The 8,248-nt window shown below is 52.2% G+C and overlaps 1 pseudogene; it reads right to left on the bottom strand.

The window, feature by feature from the left end:
- Positions 1 to 1,591: 1,591 nt before the first annotated feature.
- Positions 1,592 to 2,884, bottom strand: LOC114510605 (annotated as a pseudogene).
- Between the last annotated feature and the right edge of the window lie 5,364 nt (positions 2,885 to 8,248).

Genomic DNA, 8,248 nt, shown 5'->3' with positions numbered 1-8,248 from the left:
GGGTGTCGTCCACGCCCCCTGATGGCCTGGCTGCTTTCTCCCTGCGGGTCCTCTTCACTCTGGGGGAGACACCAGGGTCTTTGACAGGAGGTCATTCTCTGAGCTGGAGTGTGTGGCTAGGTCAGGTGCAGGGTGGAGCAGTCCAGGAACCTTCATAACAAGACTTACTAACCAAGTCCCCCTCTGCTTGAATGTGTGGAGACACAGCTGGAAACACACTGAAGCCTGGCTCAGCAGCTGGATTCTCACCACTACTGCACCCCAGCCTTCCTCCGAGAACTCCCAAGCCCTCCAGGTCCCTGTTCTGCACCTCGTGCCCACACCCTATGCAGCTCACAGGAAGTAGGTGGCACAGAGGCAGCCAGCCAGCAGCGTGGTGACAGCAGCTCCCATGACGGCCCATGAACCATGCCTGCCCTGGTCTCTGATTCCCCTGCACACGAGAGAGGCTGGGGATGAGCCCAAATCTTAACATACAGGCTGTGTCCCCTCTTCTGGAGCATGAAGACAGGGGTGCCCCTCAGTTCCCAGGCAGGCTCATCACTGAGGTCCCCCAGAGCCACAGCATGAGGGGCATCGTCTACACACACCACCTAGCCAGTCCCTATCCTCCTGGGCAGCACACCTCTTAATTTCTGAGACCAGGTCCCTCTCCACCTGGGTGTCTCTGAGGCAGATGCGCCCTGGCTGCACAGAACCTTACACCTCAGGGTCGTGTGGGTATTCCTGCAGAGACACGCAGAGAGCTGGAGGATGCTGAGAGACCCACCTCTCCTTCCTTCCTGGAAAGCATTCTGAATCTTCTCTCCTTATCCCCTCTGGCCCTGTCAGTCAGGGTCCAAGGTAGCCTTTTTGCCTCCAGAAAGGGGCACCATCAGGGAGGTTCTCAGACTTTCTGGGGAGCCTCAAACCACTCTCTTGGTTTTATCTGTCCAGTCTCCCAGGAGTCCCACACCCCTGGTCAGGGTGGTGTCTCTGGGCACCATGTGTCTGATGGGACCGAACAAAGTCCCTGTCCAGTGGGAGTGGGGACCAGATGCCATCACCAGTGGGAACAGGGCTGGGGAGTGCTGGGCTCCAGAGTCAGGCCCAGGCCAGGGCTGAGGGGTGGGCAGTCACTAAATGGGTCAAAGAAATTATTCTGAGCACTGAAAACTCTCTGTGTGATGCTATAAATGTGGACACAGCCCATCACACAAAGTCCAAACCCTCAGCACATCCAGCACCACCTAAAGTAGATGGTGGGTTGTGGGTGATGGTGCTGAGTCACTGCAGGTTCGTCAATTGTACACATGCCCCCTCAGGTGGTGGATGTGCTTGTAAGAAAGGGAGCAGCAGGTGTATGGACAATCATTCCATCTTCTGCTGAGTCTTGCTGTTGACTTGCAGCTGCTCTAAACACTGCATCTCCTGGAAAATGCTCCAAACTTGGGTGACTGGAGGAAGAACCTCCTTTAGGATGGGCAAAGAGGAGCTTGTGGGCCACCCTTGGGAGACAGTAGGAAAGGACATTGGGGAAGACGCCTGAAGGAGGTTCCTCCATCTAACCAGGTTCCGTCCCTCTGTCGGACTCTGGGAGACTTGCTCTGAGTCAGCTGGGCACAGACCCCTCTTCACTCAACATCATATGGACAGGAGGCTCCTTCCCACCTGGGTTGTCTCCCAGGCAGGCAGCGATGGCTGGGTTGTAGGGGGCACCTTGGGTAGGAGGAGAGAAGTTTCCTGTTCAATGGGTGGGAACGGATGAGACACCTGTAGGCATCACCCCATCCTCAGAAGTCACAGAAATGCAGGACACACAGGGCTGTGCCCTCTGGGTCTCCTGCTCAGCCAGGCCTCCAGGACAAAGGCACCTGCACAGCAGCCTGGCTCTCCTGCTCCCACACCCTCAGGGACCCTGCCGTTCTGAACCAGCACTCACAGGTGACATTGAGCTGGATGGTTCTCTCCACAGTCACACCCACTGAGGGAAATTGCACCTGACAGGTGAGGTTGGTCCCATGGTCCTGAGGCTGTGGGGTGAGGGTGACCATGGAGGATGGGTGGGTCCTGGGGCCCAGGGAGGTGTGAGCAGCTGACATCCAGGAGAAGGGGTGGGGCGTGCCCTGCTCACAGTCCCAGGGCATAGAGCAGGTCAGGTTCCTGGGGTGGCCAGACTCCAGGTTCCCTGGGATGAGGATGTCAGGTGTGTGGTTGAGGGCTGGTGAGGAGAATTGGGGACAGAGGATGAGGAGCAGGAGTCTCAGGTTCAAACCTGAGAGAAGCCTCAGGCCTTGGTCCAGGTCCTCCCTCTGAGCCCCAATATGCTGTCCACCCTTCCCCTCCCAGGATGGGCCCATCCCAGCCCTGCCCCGGGGCCACTGTGAACTTCCCTGTGGCCTCTCTGGGAACCTATTCCTTACCCATCACAAGCACAGTGAATTTGTTCTGTGTGAAAGAATGTTTTACAGTAGTTCCTCTCTCCACTCAAAAAAGGTACTGTCCCTCATCAGTCCTCCTGGCGTCTCTTATGTCCAGGGAGCAGTTGTGGCTTCCAGGATCCCCAAGGAGGAGGAATTGGCCCTGGCTCTCCTCCTACACTTCTCGATCTCAGTTGTTTGTTGCTTCAGGAAGATTTTGTAATTGCTTACCTTCTTCCCGCAACCAGTAGCCATAAGCAGGGGTAACATTATACCAGTAGAACCATGGATACTCAAATGAGCAGGGCACAGAGACACACAGGCCCTCCTGCACTGTCACTGGCCCCTGTAGGGTCACCTTTTATCTGTCATCCTGAGCCAGGGACCCTGTGGAGAAAGCAGGGTCAGCAGCTGCCCTCACCCACCCACAGCCTTCCCCTCAGGCTCTCACCTGCCCACAGCAGGGCCAGCAGCAGCCGCAGCATCGCTGACAAGGAGAGTCTTTGGTTCCTGTGGGTGAAAAAGAATGAAGGTGGTAGGATGGGGCTGTGGGGAGACCACAGAAGCTGGGAGGAGCACCAGATCTTAGCTGTTTACAGAAGAGTAACCTCAGAGCCAACGTGGGTCCCTCTGCACACAGCAAGGGGATACCCCGCAACCCACACATGGTGGCACCCAGGAAAGAGCAGAGGGGAGCTGATCCTGAATCCTGGCCTCTTGGCAGCTCCCCTGCAGGACCAGAGCAGCGGCAGGACCTCTGAGGACAGATTCGTGAGTCTCCTAAGGGCCTCCATCAGAGGGGCCGGTCATCTCTTGCCTGAGCAGGAGTCAGAGCCTCATCTGGGAGCTGTGCTGGTGCCCACAGGGTGTAGGACTCAAGATGTTCCTGTGAGAGTCGGGGAGAAGGGAAGTGGGGGTCCCTGTGAGGAGAAGGCAGTGCTCGCTCACTCACTCACTCACTCACTCACTCATTCACAAACACTCGGTGAAGAGCTAAGTGTTGATTGGCTGAAGACCAGACAAGAGGGGACCCATGGACCTGGTCCATGTGCCTGAGAAAGTCCCCACCAGAGACCTCCCTTCCTCCCAACACAGGAAGGCTGTGGTCACTGCGGATTTGACCACATTTCCTGCTCACATACTATTTTTTTTCTAAAAATACAGGTGTGGGGTATTTTAAAAATCTAACATGCCGAGGAACTGCAAGGGTGTTTTCCAAAGCAGATGCACATTTTGCAGTAGAGAGCAAATCAGAAGAGGTCGATTTTCTTCTTATTCACTCCAATATTTTTTCCTTTCTCTTTTTTTAGTTTTTTCGATAATAGCCAACTTACAGAATCATTGTGAAACTTTCTTGTATGAATTAATTTAAATCTATCTCATATTGGTAATGTTGAACGTATTTTCATGTATTCATTGACCATTTGTATGTCTTTATAGAAATGTCTATTTAAATAATTGAGAAAATTATAAGTAGGATTCTTTCTGGAGTTATTTTGGTTGTTGTTGTATAGTGACTATTTTTCTACAATGAGGTTTATTTTTTTATTATTGCTTCATGTAAAAATCTTGGTTATTCTGGATTGAAGTCATTCATGAAGTCCATATTTGTAGATAATTTTCTCCAAATCTGTAACTTTTCCTTTAACTCTCTTAAACATGGCTTTTTAGAGCAGGAATCCCCTGTTCCCCAAGGTATGTGCCCCTCACAGGGTCACACTCTACTGCATCAGGATGTGGGAGAACAAGGCAAACTAAGTCTGGAGGCAGAGGGGGACAGTCATGGGGGGCAGAAGGTCACATGGGCACTGCAGAGGGGGAATATTGGCCACCCAAAGAGAGACTGGTACCTGAAAATGCTACCTGATCAGGAAAAGGGTCTTTGCAGATGGGATGGAGGTGAGGACATTGACCTGGAGAGGATCCTCCCTTGTCAGGGTTGGTCCCTGAATGTAGCCACAGTTGTCATCCTAGGGAGACGCAGCAGGTGACTTTCTGCACACAGAGCAGGATGAGGCTGTGTGGCCAGGGGACAGGCTGCAGTGACCCAGACACCAACCAAGGATGGCTGAGAGCCCCACCCCCTGGGAATCACAAAGGTGGACTCTCCCCTCGAGTCTCTGAGGACATGAGTCCCACCAACCACCGGACTTCCACACATCAGACCTCATTTTTCATCACATGGTTCAGGATACGGGACCCCTGGGTGTGATACCTAGTCTTTCTCTGTTCCAGGGATCTCAGTCCAGAACTTAGAAGGACAGAGGATATACATATTTTACTTCTTACATGAATTTCTAGCCCCCAAATCAAAGAGAATAAAACTTTTTCAAAAGTCACTGAGTGTGTGGTAATTTGTTTCAATGGCCTCAGGAAAGCAACACAGGCAGGAATTCACGGGGCACCTCTGGGAAAGGGCAGAGAAGGAACCGAGAAAAGTCCTCCTCGTCCAGACCCACTCCACTGTTCCTCTTTGCAGACAAACCTCTCAGGGGTTTTCTGGACCCTGGGTTCCCATATTGCCATGTCACCTCAATACATTCAATGAAAAGGTAAAACAATAAAGAAAAAGTAAGCATAAATACATTAAAAACTTTGGGAGGGAAACTAAATGTGAGCCTGGCGGACTTCACCAGTCACATGCTGAGCAGGCCCCTGGCCCTTCTTCAAGGCCTTGTCACCTCTAGGCCCAGGGTCCACAGGACCAGCCCGCACACTCCCCTGTCCTGGCAACAGCAGCGCCCAGAGGGTCTGGGTTCCAGACATCCTGAGGCTGAACCTGGAAATAAGGTGGAGCTGCTGGGCCTCATCCCAGCTGAGCTGAGATCATCCCTGGCCTGGATTAGCTCCTACCCCATCCCCATCCTCTCTCACATGTCCAGAGCAGGGGCAGCCCACACACCAGTCACCAACACTCGCTTGACATCGAGACGCTCAGAAGGTGAGCTCCCCTCTGTCTGCAGCTTCCACCCAGGGCAGTGCCACACCCTCAGGGAGTGAGGATTCCTACGAGGGGGCCACGGTGAAGGCTGAGCTCAGGACAGTTAATATTGAGCCAATTAGACTGACAGCAGTGTGTGAGTCCCATAGAGTCACTGCTGGGGAGGAGGACCTCCCACCACGCAGGACCCCGAGGGCTGTCCTCAACAGCCGCCAGAAAGAGTACCTGACATGGGTGTGGGGGGTTGCAGTCAGGGATCTCCGGGTTCTCACAGGAGGACTGGACCTGCTTGCCTGCATGATTCTACAGGCAGACAGGGAACTCAGTCAGCTCTGGATTTTGTAACCATGTACCAAGGACTGGGCATTTCAAACAACAGAAATGTATTAAGGCTGGGAAGTCCAAGTTTGTGTTCAGCAGATTTGGTTGCTGGTGTGAGCCCACCTCCTGGCTTGCTGGTGACTGACTTCTCCCTGTCCTTACGTGGCCTTTTTTTTTTTTGCATGTGGGAAGAGGAAGGGGAGATTGCTTTCTCTTTGTTTTCTTCTAAAGCCATCAATCTTCGGGATACACCATCATGAACCACTTTAATCTCAATTATTCTGGAATAACTATCATGTCACTTCAACATATGGATTTGGGGGACCTGATTCAGTCTATGGAATTCATGCTCCATGGGGTCCCCACCTTCCACCCATCCTTATCCTTACTGTAGGCTGTTCCATACCTGTTGTGTGCACAGTCTTTCTTCTCTTACTGCTATAGTTTCCTTCCCCCCGCCCTTTGCAATAATCTCACTTCCCTTACTGCAATACTCCTTGTTTAAAAATCCTCACCTGAGGATATGTTTCTTTAGAGAGAAAAAGAGAGAGGGAGGGAGGAAGGGAGAGACAGAGAGAGAGAGAGAGAGAGAGAGAGAGAGAGAGAGAGAGAGAGAGAGAGAGAGAGAGAGAGAGAGAGAGAGAGAGAGAGAGAGAGAGAGAGAGAGAGAAATGTTGATCAGTTGCCTATCATATGCATCCCAACCAGGGATTAAAACTGTAACCTAGGCATGTGCCCTGACCAGGAATTGAACCAGCAATCCTTTGGTGTAGGAAACCATGCTGCAAACAACTAAGTCACTTCCCAGGGCTTATGATAATCCTTTTGAATAAAGTCTCTCCTTATCTAGATCCAGATTTGTTTTTTATGTTACAAACTGAAGGCTGAAGGCCCGCCTCCTCTGCTCAGCTGTGGAGCCCTTGGAGAGCAGACCCCAGAAAGACATCCAGGGGCTTGACCCCACCCTGCCTCCTTTACCCCAGGTTTCAGCTATCACATATGGACTGCTCCTGCCCAGACAGTGGCCAGGACCTCTCCCAGCCCCTTGCTTTGTGCCTGATACCATCACTGCCTGGGATGCTTTCCCTCCTCTCTCTGCTTGGCCAACTCCTGCTTTCCCCTCAAGGTGCATCCTGAGAGAGGTTTCTCCTGAGAAGTCTTTTCTCACTTCCTTTCCACCCCTGAGGGCTAAGGCTCTGGTCCTTCGACCTGCAGGCCATGGGAACCTCATCACACTGTGTTTCAATGGTTTACATATTTCTGTGCCTTCCCCAGACCCCAAACCATGGACTTGAGCTCTCCTGAGGCAGGAACTGTATCTTCCTCTTACTGTTTCTGGTGTACAATGGACATGCAGTAAGAGAACAAAGAAATGGGGAGAAATGTAGGGATTTCTCAGTGTTTCCCTCATGAATATGATGCAAAGGAGCTGAAATGCACTTTTGTGTTAAAGCAAGCCAGGGGTGAATCTTTCTCTGGTGAACTTGAAAAGAAGAACTGGAGAAAGTTTGTCAATCTGCCATAGTGACTCTGAAGGCAGAGGCTGGAGACTCTCAGCCCATGGTTCTTTCTCATCATGGGTGTTACCACCCACAGACATTGGGAAATGTCTGGAGATACTGTGGTTGTCAAAATAGGGCAGGGGAAGCTCCTGGCATCATGAGGGTAGAGACCAGGGATGCTGCTTAACATCCTACAATGCACAGGACAGCCCACCCTTAAGCATCCAAAACCCCCACTCAGCTACAAATACCCCAATATCAATAGCACTGAGGTTGGTAAACCATGGCCCTAATTCAACCTGTGGGGAAGAGCAGAGGTGGAGGGGTGGAAAGGCAGAGAGCACAGCTTGTGTTAGGAGGTGGTATTTGAGCCATTCTCACAGGATAAGCATAGGCTGCAATGATGGAGAAGGTGGACACTATGACAGGGAGGTGGAACCAGGTGAATTCAGTGTGCGGAGGCCAGAAGGAGCAGGAGGTGTTCAGGTGGTGTCAGGGGTGTGACGGAGGTGTGTGTGGGTTGGTGGCTGAGAGAGTGTCATGATGATGGTGAGGCTGTGAATCTTCATGAACACCTCCTTACAGAGTTGATACCTTGAAAGTGGCAGGTGGATAAGGATGTCTAGCCGGGGGAGGAGCAGAGCTGGTGCTTTGTGTTAGAAAGTTTCCTGTTTTGCTGGATTTTTGTTTTGGTGTGGCTGGCATGGATCAAACTACTTGAAGGAGTCATCCGGAGGGCAGGAAACGGAGAGCCTTAGCAAGCACATCCTCCTGCCTGCGGCTCAGCCAGGTGGGGCAGACAGACATCTTCCTCAGGATGGACAAAGCCTGAGAGTGAACAGGAGAGGGGGGAGATGGAGTAGAGAGAGGAGCCCAGCTGGATGACTCCTGATTGTTGGCTCCCCTACAGATCCATCCACCTCCACACCTTTCTCCTCCTGGCCCCAAACTGGGACATAAGTCTCTGGAGTCAGGCCCTTCTGCAGAGTTGGTAGGCTGGTATGTCAGGTCGCCTAGGGTCCCGGTTTCAGCATCACTGACAGTGGCAGCTGCCCCGAGTCTCCTGGAGTTCAGTGTCTCCTGGT

This window comes from Phyllostomus discolor, chromosome 12 (genome assembly GCF_004126475.2).
Source record: "Phyllostomus discolor isolate MPI-MPIP mPhyDis1 chromosome 12, mPhyDis1.pri.v3, whole genome shotgun sequence".
NCBI lineage: Eukaryota > Metazoa > Chordata > Mammalia > Chiroptera > Phyllostomidae > Phyllostomus > Phyllostomus discolor.
The sequence above is the reverse complement of the archived record's forward strand: the minus strand, read 5'-3'. Positions and strand labels throughout refer to the sequence as shown.